Genomic DNA, 19156 nt, shown 5'->3' with positions numbered 1-19156 from the left:
CACAAGGATGAACCGGTGCAGCAAAACTCACATAAAAGACATATTGAAAACATTATAAGACTCTACACCGTCTTCCTTGTTGTTCAAACTCAATAATAGAAATTATCTAGACCTTAGAGAGACCAAATATGCAAACCAAATTTTAGCATGCTCTATGTATTTCTTCATTAATGGGTGCAAAGTATATGATGCAAGAGCTTAAACATGAGCACAACAATTGCCAAGTATCACATTATCCAAGACATTTTAGCAATTTACTACATGTATCATTTTGCAATTCCAACCATATAACAATTTAACGAAGAAGAAACTTCGCCATGAATACTATGAGTAGAGCCTAAGGACATACTTGTCCATATGCTACAGCGGAGCGTGTCTCTCTCCCATAAAGTGAATGCTAGGATCCATTTTATTCAAACAAAACAAAAACAAAAACAAACCGACGCTCCAAGAAAAGCACATAAGATGTGATGGAATAAAAATATAGTTTCAGGGGAGGAACCTGATAATGTTGTCGATGAAGAAGGGGATGCCCAAGGCATCCCCAAGCTTAGACGCTTGAGTCTTCTTAGAATATGCAGGGGTGAACCACCGGGGCATCCCCAAGCTTAGAGCTTTCACTCTTCTTGATCATAGTATATCATCCTCCTCTCTTGACCCTTGAAAACTTCCTTCACCCCAAACTTCTCATAAACTTTATTAGAGGGGTTAGTACATAATCAAAAACTCACATGTTCAGAGGTGACACAATCATTCTTAACACTTCTGGACATTGCTCAAAGCTACTGGAAGGTAATGGAACAAAGAAATCCACCCAACACAGCGAAAGAAGCAATGCGAAATAAAAGGCAGAATCTGTCAAAACAGAACAGTCCGTAAAGACGAATTTTTAGTAAATACTTCCGTTGCTCATATCAGAAAACTCAAAACTAATGAAAGTTGCGTACATATCTGAGGAACACGCACGTAAATTGGCATATTTTTCTGAGTTACCTACAGAGAAAACAGCCCAGATTCGTGACAGATAGAAATCTGTTTCTGCGCAGAAATCCAAATCTAGTATCAACCTTCGATTAGAGGCTTCACTTGGCACAACAAAACACAAAACTAAGATAAGGAGAGGTTTTTACAGTAGTAAACAACTTCCAAGACTCAAATATAAAACAAAGTACTGTAGCAAAATAACACATGGGTTATCTCCCAAGAAGTTCTTTCTTTATAGCCATTAAGATGGGCTCAGCAGTTTTAATGATGCACTCGCAAGAAATAATATTTGAAGAAAAAGAGAGCATCAAGAGGCAAGTATGAAACAAATTTAAGCCTAACATGCTTCCTATGCATAGGAATCTTGTAAATAAACAAGTTCATGAAGAGCAAAGTAACAAGCATAGGAAGATAAAACAAGTGTAGCTTGAAAAATTTCAGCACATAGAGAGGTATTTTAGTAACATGAAAATTTCTACAACCATATTTTCCTCTCTCATAATAATATCCAGTAGCATCATGAGCAAACTCAATAATATAACTATCACATAAAGCATTCTTATCATGAGTCTCATGCATAAAATTATTACTCTCCACATAAGCATAATCAATTTTATTAGTAATTGCGGGAGCAAATTCAACAAAGTAGCTATCATTATTATTCTCATCATCAAATGTAGGAGGCATATTGTATTCATAATCAAATTCACTCTCCATAGTAGGTGGAACCAAAAGACTACTATCATTATAATCATCATAAATAGGAGGTAAAGTATCATCAAAGTAAATTTTCTCCTCAATGCTTGCGGGACTAAAAAGATCATGCTCATCAAAGCCAGCTTCCCCAAGCTTAGAACTTTCTATATCATTATCAACAATGGTGTTCAAAGCGTTCATACTAATATTACTACCAGCATGCAAATAAGATTCCATAGGTTTTTTAATTTTTGCATCAAACAATCCATGTTTTAAATCAGGAAATAGCATAAGAAGCTCATTCTTGTCCATTATGCCAAACTAGTGTAAACAAGAAACAAAAAGATGCAATTGCAGGATCTAAAGGAAATAGCTTTGAGTACTTACGGCGCCGGAAAATAGCTTAGTAGCCGAGATCCGGAGTGTGAGTACCTTTTACCTTTCCTCCCCGGCAACGGCGCCAGAAAATAGCTTGATGTCTACGCCCCCCTCCTTTTCCTCAGAGGTGTTGGGCCTCCAAGAGCAGAGGTTTGTAGAACAGCAGCAAGTTTTCCCTTAAGTGGATCACCCAAGGTTTATCGAACTCAGGGAGGAAGAGGTCAAAGATATCCCTCTCATGCAACCCTGCAACCACAAAGCAAGAAGTCTCTTGTGTCCCCAACACACCTAATAGGTGCACTAGTTCGGCGAAGAGATAGTGAAATACAGGTGGTATGAATATATATAAGCAAGAGCAACGGCACTTAAAAGTGCTTTGCCTGTGACAAGAAACAAGCGGTAGTAACGCAAAGTAGTAGTAACGCAAAGAAAAACAAAGAAACAAGCAGCGATAGCAGTATTTAGGAACAAGGTCTAGGGATTAGACTTTCACTAGTGGACACTCTCAACTTTGATCACATAACAGAATAGATAAATGCATACTCTACACTCTTTTGTTGGATGATGAACACATTGCGTAGGATTACACGAACCCTCAATGCCGGAGTTAACAAGCTCCACAATTCAATGTTCATATTTAAATAACCTTAGAGTGCATGAAAGATCAATAAGACTAAACCAAGTACTAACATAGCATGCACACTGTCACCTTCATGCTAAGAAAGGAGGAATAGATCATATCAATACTATCATAGCAATAGTTAACTTCATAATCTACAAGAGATCATAATCATAGCATATGCCAAGTACTAACACGGATGCACACACTGTCACCATTACACCGTGCAGGAGGAATAAAACTACTTTAATAACATCACTAGAGTAGCACATAGATAAATTGTGATACAAAACACATTGCAATCATAAAGAGATATAAATAAGCACTTCACTATGCCATTCATAACAGTGAATAAGTATTCTGTGAAATATAGCCTAAGAGACCCACACGGTGCACACACTGTCACCTTTACACACGTGGGACAAGGAGTCTCCGGAGATCACATAAGTAAAATTCACTTGACTAGCATAATGACATCTAGATTACAAGCATCATCATATGAATCTCAATCATGTAAGGCAGCTCATGAGATTATTGTATTGAAGTACATAGGAGAGAGATGAACCACATAGCTACCGGTACAGCCCCGAGACTCGATGGAGAACTACTCCCTCCTCATGGGAGACAGCAGCGTTGATGGAGATGGCGGTGGTGTCGATGGAGGAGCCTTTCGGGGGCACTTCCCCATTCCGGCGGCGTGCCGGAACAGAGACTCCTATCCCCCAGATCTTGGCTTCGCGATGGCGGCGGCTCTGGAAGGTTTCTCGTACCGTGGCTTTTTCGTCGAACGTATCAGGGTTTTCGCGACGGAGGCTTTAAATAGGCGGAAGAGGCGGCGTCAGGAGGTCGAAGGGGTGCCCACACTATAGGGGGGCGCGGGCCCCCCTGGCCGCACCGGCCTAGGGTTTGGTGGGCCTGTGCCCCTCCTCTGGCGGTTCTCGTGTGTTCTGGATGCTTCCGGGCAAAATAGGAACCTGGGCGTTGATTTCGTCCAATTCCGAGAATATTTCGTTACTAGGATTTCTGAAACCAAAAACAGCAGAAAACAGGAACTGGCACTTCGGCATCTTGTTAATAGGTTAGTTCCAGAAAATGCACGAATATGACATAAAGTGTGCATAAAACATGTAGATATCATCAATAATGTGGCATGGAACATAAGAAATTATCGATACGTCGGAGACGTATCAGGTCTTCATCTATGTTTCTACCCGGATCATTGGAGAACAAGGCATCATCACCTTCATCATCATCCACAACGAAATCATCATTTTCATCCCATCCATCACCCTATATTGTAATCCATTCTCATTGTGGGTTTGTACTTGAATTCACACCGTTATTCATATTCCATTCGCAAGATTATGATGATGTTCTTGATTGTCTCCATGTGTGAGTAGTCCACTACGTTCTTGGGGGAGATAGATAAACCCTAGTAGTGTTATAATATGAATGAAGATCACTTATAGCTTTGCACTATGTTTGTATGTTAGTTCTCTCTTGTGTTCTTGCATGAAGTCGACCATGTAACATTTGCCTAAGGTTCATAGGAGGGAACTACCTTCGGAAGTATGATAGTGTATACAGCAGGAAGTGACATACCGTGTGCGGTGCATTATTGTATGGAAGGAGGGGATAAGAAGGGACACACAACGCTCAACAAATAACCACAGGGTAATCCCTTAATTTTGATGGACCAATAGGTGGCTTGCCAAAGGTCATTGCGGGGGTTGTTCAGGGATGTGTTATGAGATACATATTCCAACTTCGAGCCTTTACCACATACAACGAGAGCTAAGATATGAATTATCAAGTTTATGTTCTTAGTTGATAGTAGTGGTGGAACCGACAACCCCTGAGAATATTTTAATATTATTATAGTTCAAACGTAATCTTTAGTCACATTTATATATTCTTATTCCAATAATTTCTTTACACCGCATCCTACAAAACTCTTTAAATACAAAACCTCATTTGAGATTGGAGAGATCTTTAAGTGATTTTAGATAAATAGCAACAAGGGGCATTAACATCACTACTACCAGCTCCTTGTGGTCCAATATCGTTTTTTGAAACTAGCTACATCTGATCCGTGTTCTTGCAGTTATCACTCCACAAAGGAGTAGTCCAAGCCTCTTCACAATCTTTCCCGAAGAGGTCACCGGTGAAAGAGCATGGAGCCCCCATAAATGGGCCATTTCCATACCGGACCGCCACAATTGGGCCATCCTTTAATGGGCCACTGTACTTACTACAAACATGGGCCTAAAGTTCAGTTTCGTGCCACGTGTGTTCCTGCATGTGGGCCCCAAATGTCCACGTGTCAACTGTTCATTGTGCCACATGTCGAGATGGTAGTGGGCCATCTACACACACATGTTGGTATTCCGAGTGACACGTGTCGACATACCAATGGCCACGCTCGAGGCACGTGTCAGCCTTCGAATGCAATTATACATGGACACGTGGTGGGAGGAGGTTCGTCCGGAGTGGTCAGCTAGACGACAATGATGACATCATGCGACATGACTGACATGCCAATTATTGAACTGACATAACACCTCCAAGGATGCGACCGGGGATAGAAATTCGCGACGGCCAAGGGTGTCATATCGGAGCGGGCCAGGTGGGTTCTGGGCCAGCATAAAGTCGTCATGGATATGTGAAGAACTTCCCTAACCGTCAGCCGGTCCATGTGTGACGCGAGGTTGGTCACGATCTTCTAACCCGTCAGCAACACGACTCTATTACGGTTTTTGCCCATATGGACTTGCGAGTTGTTTGTAGTGAATGTTCCATTGAGCTATGAGCAAGTGCACTATTGTAATATCCCACGTAATGGGGTTACAAAAATAGAGGAAACAGATGTGTGCATTGCATTCATGCATAGAAAATCTGGGGAATTTTCGCGCTTTAAAGTAAAACAGTCACAGTAACTGAAGTTTCACTTGACCTTGGTGGAATTGAAGTAGCTCATCAAGTCAAGCACTATAAACCTCAATGTGACTTTGCTAAAACCTTGTTTTGGGTAGAGATGATTTGATCTAAGGGGTTAGATCAAATGGAATTAAATCTAACACAACAACACTTCAATCAATGATCCATTGCTTGATATTATAACAGACCACATAATATGGTAATCCTTGCCATAACATATGAACATCCATTTAATTGGAAATCAAGTAACAATAATTGGAGAAACTATTCTTCACTTATCTTCTCCATGTCTTAAACTAATCCTTGATCCTACCATGAACCTCATGGTATTCATTCTATTTCAATCTTCAAAACAAGACAAGGAGATCAAATTTAGAAGTATATATTCTTCTCTATTCCAAATAGTTTTACATCAAACCTAAAGAGGTGAGAGTCCTAATTTATTAGAAAAGCAATGACAAACCTTAAGCTAAACCTTGGATATGCATCCAACTATTCAAATCATCATCTTTAAGAGGAACCCTAGGATATGTTCCAAGACATTTCCTAGAGAGAGAACCCATTTATTTTAACCATATATATTGGTGACCACATAATTATCTTTGGAGAATAACCTTAGGTTAGTATTGAAGTCATTCCCAAGTGAGAGAGCCCATTCATATCAATTCTAGCTTTACCTATTAATGAATAAAGGACAATCTTTGAACTAAAGTATTGGGTTGTAAACCATTTCATCTTGGAGTGGTGAGATAACCAAATACCAAGTGGAAAAAGACTATATCCATGAATTAGTGAAATAAGGAGTGGATTAATCCAACTAAGTTAGACAATTGAATCTTTAGCTCAGCAACCTAAATAAATATTAGGAGTACACCATAAACCCTAGAATAAACCATTCCTATATGAGAGAACTCAAGATATAGAGTTACACTCAAGATAGTTGAGGCAACACCTGGATTTGAGGGAGAGAACTATTCTTATAACCAGATGATCATATCATCATTGTTGAGTAGAACCCTAACATAATATCTCAGGCATTCTCCGGGGATATAAACTTTAGAGGCAACCATAGTAGTCCCATCCAAGAAAGTAAATTATAAGTACTATACCTTAGCTAAAGACAATGTTTGATCATGGAAGTGAGAACCCCATTTAATGAGAGATCCTTAGGAAGCCAAACCTTGATCATTATAAATTGAGTGATGATCATAAACCCTAAGAACTTGAGGTAATGATATCAAGAGCAAGTTGATCATGTCTAACCATGATCATGCTCTTGAGTTATGTGAGGATAAGTTAAATCCTAATAGGATAAGTAGATATAATTCACCACATGAAATCATAGGGAGGTAACTAGTAAGCAAACCTAAGATTATATCCCAACCTTAACTTGTGAACCACTGGGTGATCATAAGTAGAATACTACCACATTTAAATTCCATTCATCAATTAAAGAACCTAAGAAAACCTTAGAGTCAAACTCTATACTTTATATGATGAGAAACTATTCATCATTAGAACCAAAGTTAACTATAAAAAGAACCATATCTACTTTAGTTACTTTAACAATGGATTAAGGATAACAACAGTGGAATCAAATAGAACCAATTCTCAAATACTTAGTAATTAAAGGAGAAAAGAAACAACTAAGCAAGAAACCATATCACCTTGGTTAGGGGAGCTTAAACCCTAGCTAATGCAATATAATGTCATCCAAATTCTATAAACTAGAAGTATATCTCAACCCTAGTTTATGCATCACTATGGTGATCATAATATGAACCTAGTGCACATTTGAGTTCCAAACCACATGCCATTAGGTGAACCTCATTAGAACCCTAGAATTTCTCACAAACTACATCTTATATTTAATTATGAACCTAAGATTAACCTAGTGCTAAATTATATTATTAAGACCCATAGGTGTTGATCAACCACTTATCATTATAACCAAGACCAAAGCATGATGAGAGTAATATCTACTCCAAGTAATTCAAAGTGTTATTAAATATAATTCTAGAGCTAACTCTAAAATAGGGTTATGATAAAAATCTAAATGACCTTAACAAATAGGTGCTCACATGAAATCATATGCAACTAACCAACTTCTAAAATAAGAGGTCAAGTCCTAATGATAACTTCTAAAAATAATTGAAGTGGGAATTATCAACCATAACCAGTAAAAAAGGGAGTTGCATTCCAAATGAAAAAGGAACTTAAAGAACACCTATATTCATGCTTAATTGATATTTTGAATAAGCCCAAAAGTATGCAATATCCTCAAAATAAAATACTTGTCCAAATAGAATACTGGTACATTAGTCAGTATACTAGATCTTGATTGAATTAATATAATTACAAATACCTGCAAATAGAAATTGAATTCAAATATGAATTCAAATAGAAAATATAAAACAGGAAAAATAAAAAAACAGAAAAAGGAAAAGAAAAGAAAAAAACTCACCTGGACCTTACCTGGCACGCAGCCCAGCAGCAGCCTGCAGAGAAGCCAGCAGCAGCCTGGCCGTGGCAGCCCAGGAGCAGCCCAAGGCCCAGCCCCAAACCACAACCCAACACTGGCCCGTACCCCTTCGCTCCAGATAAACACGAAGAGGACGAGAGAGTCTTCGTCTCCTTCGTCTCTGCGCCACGAGAGCACCACGGCGCCGGTCAGCTCCACGTCCCGCGTCGTCGTCGCCGATACTGACCGCCAGCGCACGGCCGAGAAGCTATAAAGCGCGCAGGAGCCCTTCTATTTCCCCTACTCTGCTCAAATTCTGTCCCAAATGGAAACCCTAGCCCGTACGGCCTCCGGCCATCGCCGTCGGCTGGGACATCCCCGTGCCTCGCCGTGACCACCATCGGAACCGCCGTCCTCGACATGGTCTCCGTGCGCGAGGAATCGAGCCGAAGCTCCCGCCAGCGACCACGCCTGACCATCTTCTCCGACGCCGGTGGTGGCTCAATCCGGCGAACCAAGCCATCTCCGACCACGCCGTCACGCGCATCATGCTCCTGGTGAGCTCCTCGATCTCGTGGTGTGCTCGCCTAGCTCAATTTCATGCCGTAGCACCGCCGCACCACAAACCTGTCCCCGCCGCCGCGGTACATCGCCGGCGAGCACGCTCCGATGACCTATTCGGAGCGGCGCCGCCACCAAACTGCTCACCGAGTCACCCCGAGTCAAAACCGCCTGGTTCCCCGTCCGCGCGAGCCCCGAATCCTCGCCGTCGTCGGCAACTGGCCGCCGGCCAGGAGCTCCCCTGGCCGCGTCGCCTCTGTTGACCAGTCCACGCTCACGTGGCAGCCAACGTGGATCCTGGCCCACTTGTCTGTGTCTGTGGGTAGCACAGACACGTGTGTGTTTAGTAGTTTAGTTTAAATTCAATTCTAGAAAATTGCTGCAACTTCAACTGAATATAGAAAATTCGATTTAAGTCAGAAAAATGTAAATAAGATATTAAAATTCTTAGAAAAGAAAACTCTATTCAATAAAAATATAAAATGAATTTTTTTATTTTTAATAAAAATTCAATTATTTAATACTTGTTATTTAAGCCTTTAATTTTAATTCTAAATACAATTAAAATTCAGAAATTAAGAAAACATTTATAAAATAAAATAAAACCAGTAAGCAAATAAAGAAAACATGAAAACTCATTTCCTTTATTTGTTATCCCATTCAATTTCTATTAGTAGAAATTTGAACCCTAATTAATAATTACCCTAATTAGTAAATTATTTAAAAATAATAAAAAGTCAAGTTGATATTATTTTATTTTGAAGTTATTAATAACTTCAACTTCATTAATGAAGTTACTAACTTATGAACTAAATAGTAATTAGAAAACCCTAGTTCCATAAGGGAGAAAACTAGAACCCTATCATTTCATGAGGAACCCCTAAAACCCTAACTCCATTAGGAACCCTAGTTCCATTATTACTTGTGAACCCTAATTTTCTTCTAAACCTAAACCCTAGGTTAGATCATGTGATCATACTACTTTGATTTCATAGCCCCATGGTAGCAACTAAACAATTGCCATGTCTTCATAAAATAATAGAGACCCATCTCTAATACATTAGTATTACATGTGTTCATACCTAGCTGATCAAATAGAACCAACCCTAGTTCATATCTTATGAGACACCAACCCTAATCATTCCTATTTAGCACCACACCATTATGATAAACCCTAATAGTAACCATGACTGTTGTTCACCTTACATACCATACTCCACTAAACCCTACTAGTGTGAGATACTTAAGAACCATTCTATTTAGGAAACCACCATTCCTTACTTAGTGAATCCAATAACAAAACCTAGACAACCTCAACCCTAATAGATATACTTCTTATTATTTAAGAAGTATGTTCTTCAAAAGTTATTCTTTTGAAGTAAATAAAGAATCATCATCAATCCTGCTTATAAAGACCTATAAACCCTAGCCAGCTATCACTAGCAAGATAAACCAACCTTGACAACAATCTTGTATGAATAATTGCTTAGAATGCCAGGCTTAACTCAACCTTACAAGCCCTTGGTGTTGATAAATCCAACTAGGTTGTGATCCATCTACTACTTACTCCAGAAAACAATTAGAACCATGGAAAACCATAGAACCCCACAAACCTAATTATCATACTTGTTCTTTATTTAAGAACATGTTGTTCAAAAGTTATTCTTTTGAAGTATATGATAATTAATCATTAACCATGTCATATAGTGCTAAGACCAACCACTATTCATTACATGTTAGGATTATACCAAATGTTATTGTTGTGTGCCATTAGTGTTATTATTATGATATATTACAGCACCTGTTTATGATACCAAGCAACCAATCCTTAATAAGAACCTTGTTTGTGAATCACTCTAAAAGTGCAACACACCCTGAACCAATCATTACAACTCACTGATCCTAAATCATCGGGGTTAGGTCACGCTTAGAGTGATTGCATCTCATACTTATGCATTATTGCATCCTTGCCAATCTTTTAAACATCATCCTTACCGGACGATGATGCTATTTCAGAATTTGGAGTTATTGCGTATCGAAGACCTTGCCTGCATAATCTTGCAGTCAAGAAAGGCAAGTTCATCGCTTGCTCATGTCATTTGAGTATTTTTACCAAATTACTTGCATAGTACTATATTTATCACTATTCCATAAAAAGCAAAACCACTATTTTCATAACTATGAATATGACTATGTGGTGGGCAATGGAACCATGGATTGTGTTGATATGGTGGAGGTTCCATTGCAAGGGTTTATATCCATCTAGGATTAAACAACAAATGTCGTCCAGTGATTCTTGTGCCGTAATACCCGTGTTAACCATAAGATCCGGAGTGGGATGGAGTAGTCAAAAGTGTTTCCACCTCTCGTTCATCAACGGATGCTCATTACTGGGTGCACTTGATCTCGAGAGACAAGATGTAGGTGGGGGGAACCCGTAGAAGTCCCCACGGTAATGAGGTCTATGATGGGTTGCAACTGCCGGCGTAGGAATGTATGGTAGAGCCCTGCAATGTCGTCGTGGTCGGGGTCCATCCTTAATTGGTGTAAGAGGACCGGCGTGGACCCAGGGGCGGAGATTGCAACAAAGGGTGGGCGTTCGAGGTAGCGGAGGAACATGATTGGCTAGACCTTATACCGGGCCTCACACCATAGGAAGTGTGGACGGGAAGATCACCCGGTTGGCACCAAGGTTAAGATCTCTTATGGGTAAAGCAACACACCTCTGCAGAGTGTAATGAACCGTGACCTGTCACTCCCTGTTCCGGGATATGGAACTGCGAACGCTGCCGGAAAGGAACTCCATGAAGTTCTAGTAAACCGGTGAAGGCTGACGGAGATAGTTCTTCTGAATAAAAGCAACCTTTTGAAGAAATGGTTATGAAAATCTGCATTGGTATTAGACTTTCTGGTCTAATGCTGTAGCTAGTGCATTAAACACCTCTTTCCTATAATGAACGTGTTGAGTACGCTCGTACTCATCCCACTCTTAAATCCCCTGCTTAGATATGGAGGCATCAAAGGAGGATCTACAGTGCAACTCGAAGGCCGAGGAGTCAATAACTACTTCAAGGGACAGGACCCTGCCTGTCGTGGATGTGACCACGGCAGATGCTACAGGGGGTAGCACTTCGTTGATGCGAGGGGAAGGGAACATCGCCATCTACGGGTCGAGGTGCAAGAGACGCAAGGGTTTTACCCAGGTTCAGCCCCTCCGGAGAGTAAAAGGCCTACGTCCTGCTAGATCTTTATTGCTCAGTGGAGAATTATAATGGGGTGGCTCAGTCGGCGGCTACGCCGAGAGCTTACAAGGGGAATTAGATCTTGAGTAAGGTGTCCTCTAGGGTTTAAGCTCGGGGGTTTATATAAGCACCCCCGATCTAGGGTTACATGGAGATAACTCCGAATCGTATCAGTTGCTACTAATCCGGGATCCGCTAACCCTCTTGCAAGTAATCTCCCTTATCTAGTCGCGTAGATCACCCCCTTGGGGTTACGGCCCAATCGCCGCGGAGCCCAGTCGCTTGGGCGACTGACGGTCCTCCTGGGCCTTCGTCTTCATGGCGAGTGGGACTGGCGACCCACCCCCTATGGGCATATCCCCATCAGTAGTCCCCGAGCGCGGTGGTGATGAAGCGCAGATCTAGAGCAAGTCTTGGAGAGGCACAGTGAGGGATCAAGATGAATTGCCGCCGGGCTCCCGAAGATAAAGTTGCAAGCTTGGCGCCAGTCTCCAATCGTCAATGCTTGGTCAGTCAGTCGGCGTAGGCCAGTCGTTGTTTGCCAGTCGGCGTATGACAGTCGGCGTCAGCCAGTCGTCGTTTGCCAGTCGGCGCGCATTCGCCATAGAGACACGTGGAAGAGCCAACGGCTAGATTTCACGTTGACCGAGGCACGAACCGTTTGCATGCTGTTGACCGTTGGGCACGACGTGGATCGCTAACGGCTAGCTTAACGGCTATTCAGCCGGAGCCGGCGCAGATCTTGACCGTTGATTGCGGGGCGGCGATTCCGGGGCGAGTTAACGAACGGATTTCATTCTTAATCTGGGCGAGTGCGGGCGGTATAAAGGGTCGCCCCTGGGATTAGGGTTCACCACTCCCCCGCATTCTTCTCTTATCTTCTCCTCATCTCATCCTCACTCCAAGCTCCACACGCATCCATGGCGGCGAAAGGCTGGGGCAAGTCGAAGGTCACGCGGGAGTCTCTCCTCCCGTATGTCGCTTCCGGAATCATCCCGGAGTTCAAGCAAGAGCGGTGGCGAGTTCCGCCGGCGAACGAGGTGGAACCCCTCCCGCGGCCCGGGGAGTTCGTGATCTTCTTGAGCTTCCTTGACCGCGGGTTCGCTCTCCCCACCTCCGATTTCCTCCGGCAGTTGCTAGCTTTTTACAGCATCAAGGTCTCCGACCTCGGGCCGCACAACGTCCAACAGATTTCACTGTTCGTGGCGCTGTGCCAATGCTACTTGGGCTGTCCGCCCTACTTCCCACTGTGGGTGTCAATCTTCCACGGGCGGGCGACTCGGGCCAGCAAGAACAGCGAGGCGCTCATCCCGAACGGTGGGATCACCTTCCAGGTGAAGTCCGGGGAAAGCTTCATCGACATGGCGCTCCCCAAGAAGGCGCAATCGCTGTGGCGCCGCTTCTGGTTCTACGCCAAGGAGTACACTCCCCCCGGCGAGGTCTGCATTCCTCAGTACAGCCCCGAGCCCAGCATCCCGCGGCGCCTCAATGTCCGGTCGCTGCCGCGCGAGCAGGAGGAGGTGGTGAAGGAGATGCGCCAAGCGATCCAGGCGCTGAAGGATAGCGGCCTGACGGCGGTCAATATGTACAACTGCTGGCTCGGCCGGCGGCTGATCCCCCTGCGGTGCCGAGCTCACCCCATGTGGGAATACCGGGGGCAGAACGACTGCACCCGGTCGACAGCGAACGAGTGGGACGAGAGCGAGTACCGGAAGGCGCTCGCCAAGATCACCACGGCCACCTTTACCTCCTTCGAGGACGGCCTGCAGCCCTACTCCGAAGATACCCCGGCGCCTCAGGTAATGCTTTGTATGGTGACTCCGCATGGCTTGGCCGCGTTTCTTCCTTTCTGACTTGTTCTTTTGATTCGACTATAGCGCTGGCAGAAGATCGCTGACCACCTTCCCCCCCTCGCCGGGAAGGAGCCTCCGGAAATGACTGAAGGCGAGGAGGAAGAGGTAGACGACGAGGAGGAGCGCACCGAGTCGGACTCCGAGGCGCGGGATTTCATCAGACTCCCGCGCGGGTCGAAGAGGGGTACCGAGTCCTCGTCCCAGGGCGCAACTAAAGAAGAGGCGACCTCTCGCCCGGAAGTCGAGGCGGAGCCCTCCAAGGAAGGGGCCGAGCCGCTGTCGAAGCGACTGCGCCCCACTCTCCTGGAAGGTTCCATGAGGCTTCAGCGCCCCTTGAAGGACGCGATCGACGCGGGAGCTCGGGCCGGTCCAGGCGTAAAAGCGATCCCCACGGTGAGGTAGGTGCTCCTTGCCGAACTTGTTCTCCTTGCGGCTGGATTGGGTGTCGATTTACCTCGTCTCCCTGTAGGTCCAAGAAGAAGACCTTGGCGAAGCCGCCCGCGGCCGGGGTGGCGGCCACGAGGGCGGCTGAGGCGAAGAAGAAGGCCGCGGAGAAGAAGGCGGCGCCATCCGACCTTGGGGGCGCGGGGTCGGCTCCAGAAGAACCTGTCACCGCGAGCCAAGCTGAGAAGGTGAGCACCAGCCGCGCCGAGCCCACCGCCGAAGTCTTTCCTCTACCCAGCATGGTTCGCGGGGGCATGGCGAGCGCAGCGATGGGACCGGACGTCGTTCCACCCGTGGTGGAGGAGGGGTCGATGGACGTCGGGTCAACCGAGGGGCAGAAGGCGCCCGAGGTCGAAGAGAACATCGTCGAGGAGGGCGGCCTCTCGGAGCCGCTGAAGGAGCGCCGGTCCAAGGCCGCTAGGGACCGAGCCCCGCCCAGTGACGCCGACACGCGGGCGGGCGAGGTGCCGTCGACTGAGGCGGTGATGCAAGCGGAAGAGGTGACCGAGTCACGCCATCCGCCGCCTTCTACCTTGACCTTCACCGAGCTCCACACGGCGCTTGGTGAAGCACACGTGGTGAGTGTCTCTGAACTCGTAGTCTAGTCACCCCCAGTCCCCGAGGGTCGACTTGGTCTGAAAGGGCGAGTCGAGTCTCCTTTTTGTCCGTCTGTTTTTCTTTTGTTGACCTTGGCATTGTTTTTGGATTTCCGCAGGCGGAGGTTAAGCGATTGACCGCGCTCGTGGAGGAGGCGGCGCAGAAGAACCGGAAGCTGATTGCTCTGGGCAGTAAGTCATGCCCGCTCGCCGTCCTCTCTCGGTATCACTGGCCCTGACATTCGTTCTCACCGTCTTCTTTTTTTGTAGCAGAGGCGCAGGCAAAGGCTCTTGCCGAGGCTCGGGAAGGATTCATCAAGGAATCTTTCTACCGTGAAGCCGAATTCCGGGCGCAGCAGGCCGAAGAGGCCCGGTAAAGGGCAAAAGCGGAGGTGGCGGAATTGACGAAGGTCCTGGAGCAGAAGGGCCGGGAACTGGAAGACATCATCGCTGAGTACAAGGTAAAGCTGGAGGCCGCGACGGATGCGCGGGACTCCGCGCGTGGGGCTGCCGCGTCTCTACGGGAGGAGGTTGCGGCCTTGAAGCAGCAGCACGCCAAGGAGCTTGCTGCGGAAAAGGAGGCGTCCGAAGGCATCGTCCTGGCGGTTCAGGCCGAGAAGACCAACTTCGAGGCTTTCGTCAGAGAGATGTCGCGGCAGATTCTTGGTAAGTTCCTGTCTTCGCGCTTGCTGTTTACTTGCCGGGGATTCGAGTCTCCGAGCATGGCGAGCCGGCTTCGGGGGCCAGTCCCCAAGCGTGGCGAGTCGGCTTCGGGGGCCAGTCCCCGAGCATGGCTAGCCGGCTTCGGGGGCCAGTCCCCGAGCGTGGCGAGTCGGCTTCGGGGGCCAGTCCCCGAGCATGGCGAGTCGGCTTCGGGGGCCAGTCCCCGAGCGTGGCGAGTCGGCTTCGGGGGCCAGTCCCCGAGCGTGGCGAGTCGGCGCTGAAGGGGAGTTCTCATTTTTTCTCTTCCTTGTGTTGTTGATTGCAGGTACGTGCGACTTCGTGGAGACGGCGACTCCGCGGGAATGCCTGTCGACCGCGACCGCGCGTATCATCGCCTGTGCGGGGGAGATACTGGCCGCGCTCCAGTACCTGAGTCCGCGGGAGGTGATTCCGCGGGACACGCCGTCCGTCTTCAAGGCCATGTCCAACATTCCGGCCGTTGTTGACTGGCTTCGCCGCTCCTCCTGCCGTGTTGGCATTACCATGGCTCTGAGCATGGTGCTGGCGCACTACTCCGAGGGATTCGACGTGGAGGAGGTCACCGCTGGCTTCCCCTCGGATACTGGCGAGTTCGACGTTGCCGAAGTGCTGCGACTGATGGATGCGGTGCGCCCCTTTGCCGACCGAGTACTGGCGACTGCGGACTTGGAGACTCACATCCCCAGCCAAGCGGCGCCTGGGGACGCGGAGAAGGAGCCAGGCCCGGTGGACTACCCCGCGGAGCGCCTCTTCCATGCCGCGGCCGCCGGCTCGTTGTCTACGTATCCGGTCGTGCTGTACACGCCGAAGTTTCGTCACGGCGATGATGGCGTCGAGCCTGTCGTAGAGGGGGCTCCGGGGTCGTCCTCGTAGTTTTCTGAGTCCCTGCGTAAGAAGTAGCTTGGATTCCCGCGAGCGGGTGTCAGTTGTAAATAAAGTGATAACTTTTGCTTAAATATAATTCGGTGGTTGCTTTTGAATTTGCGTTATTTGTGGCGGCGATGCGTTGGAGTTGGTTCCGACTATCCATGGCCTTCAGGCCAGTCGCCTTGCGACCCCGATGAAGGCTATCGACTTGACTGTTTTCCTTTTCGAGCTGGGCGTCCCCAGTCGCAGTACGTAGTCGTTATAGTACGAATAGTGGCCTCATGGGTGGAGTAGCGGTGAGTTGTAGTTTGCGCTGTTCATATGTAGCGCGCCACTCGTCGTGGCTCGGTGAGCCAGTCGCTAGGCGACTCCAAAGGGGGTCATTGCGGGCGTATTTTCCTTGGCGAGCCGCGGGTCCGTTTTGCGGGGTCCCTAGTCGAAGTACTTAGCCACGCAATTCGCCAGCCTAAGGTAGAGGAGGGCATTGGTGTGCTGTATATCGTAGCACAAGACGGTCGCCGTGGCCCGTGGGGCTGGCCGGGCATGCGGCCCTGCTGTGGGTTCCAGTCGCCGTTTTCACCCGACGGCGTAAGGGGTGGTGGGTGGCCGGACCTGGTGTTGCGTCCGGTCACGCCGCCAAGCCCTTGTTAGCCCGGCTACTTGGCCGATTGTGGACTTCGCTCTTCCAGCAGCGGCGACCGGAGGTCTCTCAGTGCCTAGTCGCTTATCGCGGCGACTGGGCCGGTATGTACCGGGATGAGAGATGGGGATATCTGGCGGGTGAAGGAGAGGCAGTCGAAGCTGGAGATCAAAATGGTCGGCGATTTTTATTAACCTCTGAATTTGCGGGCTACATTTTTGTCCTTAGGTATAAAACCGTCGGAGGAGGTTGACGTTCCAGGGGCGCTCCACCTCTTTGGTGAGTGGCTCGCCTTTGTCGTCCTTGCGGACGTCGATGAGGTAGTAGGAGTCGTTGCCGAGTACGCGGCTGACGGCGAACGGTCCTTCCCAGGGGGGGGGGGACAGCTTGTGCATGCCTTTCTTGTCCTGGATTAGCCGGAGTACCAGGTCGCCGACTTGGAAGGAGCGACTCCGAACACGGCGACTGTGGTAGCGACGGAGGTCCTGCTGGTAGATGGCAGTTCTGGAGAGTGCGAGGTCTCTGGCCTCGTCGAGGAGGTCGACGTCATCTTGGCGAGCTCGCTCGTTGTCTTTTTCGGCATAGTTGGCGACCCGAGGCGAGTCGTAGGCGATGTCCGTAGGCATAACGGCTTCGGCGCCGTACACCAGGAAGAAAGGCGTGAAGCCGGTTGACCTGTTAGGCGTTGTGCGGATGCCCCATAGTACTGAAGAGAGCTCCTCTGCCCAGCAACCGGCTGCGCGCTCCAGGGGCACGACCAGGCACGGTTTGAGTCCGTGAAGGATGCTCTAGTTTGCCCTTTCTGCTTGGCCGTTCGACTCAGGGTGGGCGACTGAGGCGAGATCGAGTCGGATGCCCTTCTCTTCGCAGAAGTCAGCCATTTCCCCTTTGGCGAAGTTGGTGCCATTGTCGGTTATGATGCTGTGAGGGTAGCCATATCGATAGATAAGCTCGCGTAGGAACTTTGTGGCTGTCTTCCCGTCGCACTTCTTTATGGGCTTTGCTTCTACCCATTTGGTGAACTTGTCCACCGCAACCAGGAGGTGAGTATATCCGCCGTGGGCCGTTTTGAATTTTCCCACCATGTCCATGCCCCAGACGGCGAAGGGCCAGGTGAGGGGAATGGTCTTCAATGCCGATCCTGGCATGTGCGACTGGCTTGCATACTTTTGGCACCCGGCGCACGAACGGACGAGGGCGATTGCATCTTCGTGGGCTGTTGGCCAGTAGAAGCCGTGACGAAAGGCCTTGGCGACGATTGAACGCGCGCCTGCGTGGTGGCCGCAGTCCCCTGCGTGGATGTCGCGCAGAATGTTGCGCCCTTCTGCGGTAGCGACGCATCGTTGGAACACTCCCGAGACACTGCGCTTGTATAGTTCATTGTTGATGATGGTGAAGGACTTGCATCTGCGCACGATGGCCCGTGCTTTGGCTTCATCCATTGGCAGTGTCTGGCGCTCGAGGTAGCTTATGTATGGCTCGGTCCAATCGATGCTGTCGGCGGCGAGTGCGACTAAGGTGGAGTCGGGAGCAGGTGGCTCGGCAATGTCAAGCTCGCGGGGTGCGCGTACCGAGGGGTGGCTGAGAATGTCCAGGACGACGCCCGGAGGAGGTTGGAGTCGCTTGGACCCGATTCTGGCTAGCGCATCGGCTTCTTCGTTCTTGCGCCTGTCGACCCATTCGACGACATGGCCGGCGAAGCCAGCGCCGGCTTGGTCGACGGCGCGCTTGTATGCGATCATGTTGGCGTCGGTGGTGTCGCAGGTGCCGGAAGTCTGGCTGGCGACTAGGTCGGAATCGCCGAGGCAGCGCAGCCGTGTTGCGCCCATCTCTTTTGCGACTCGCATACCGTGTAGGAGCGCCTCGTATTCGGCCATGTTGTTGGTGCAGGGCTCGAATCTGAGTTGTAGGACGTACTTCACTGTGTCGCCCTTTGGTGATGTGAGGACGACTCCCGCGCCCGCCCCTTCGAGGTTTTTAGAACCGTCGAAGTGCAGTGTCCAATGTTTGAGGTCCGCGGGGGAGCTTGGCTGCTGGGCCTCTTCCCAGTCGGCGAGGAAGTCGGCGAGTGCCTGAGATTTGATGGCATGGCGCGACTCGTAGGTGATGTTGTGGACGCCGAGCTCGACTGCCCACTTGGCGATCCGGCCAGTTGCGTCGGGGTTGCGGATGATGT

Source organism: Lolium perenne, chromosome 2 (genome assembly GCF_019359855.2).
Source record: "Lolium perenne isolate Kyuss_39 chromosome 2, Kyuss_2.0, whole genome shotgun sequence".
Lineage (NCBI taxonomy): Eukaryota > Viridiplantae > Streptophyta > Magnoliopsida > Poales > Poaceae > Lolium > Lolium perenne.
This window is presented reverse-complemented; position numbering follows the sequence as displayed.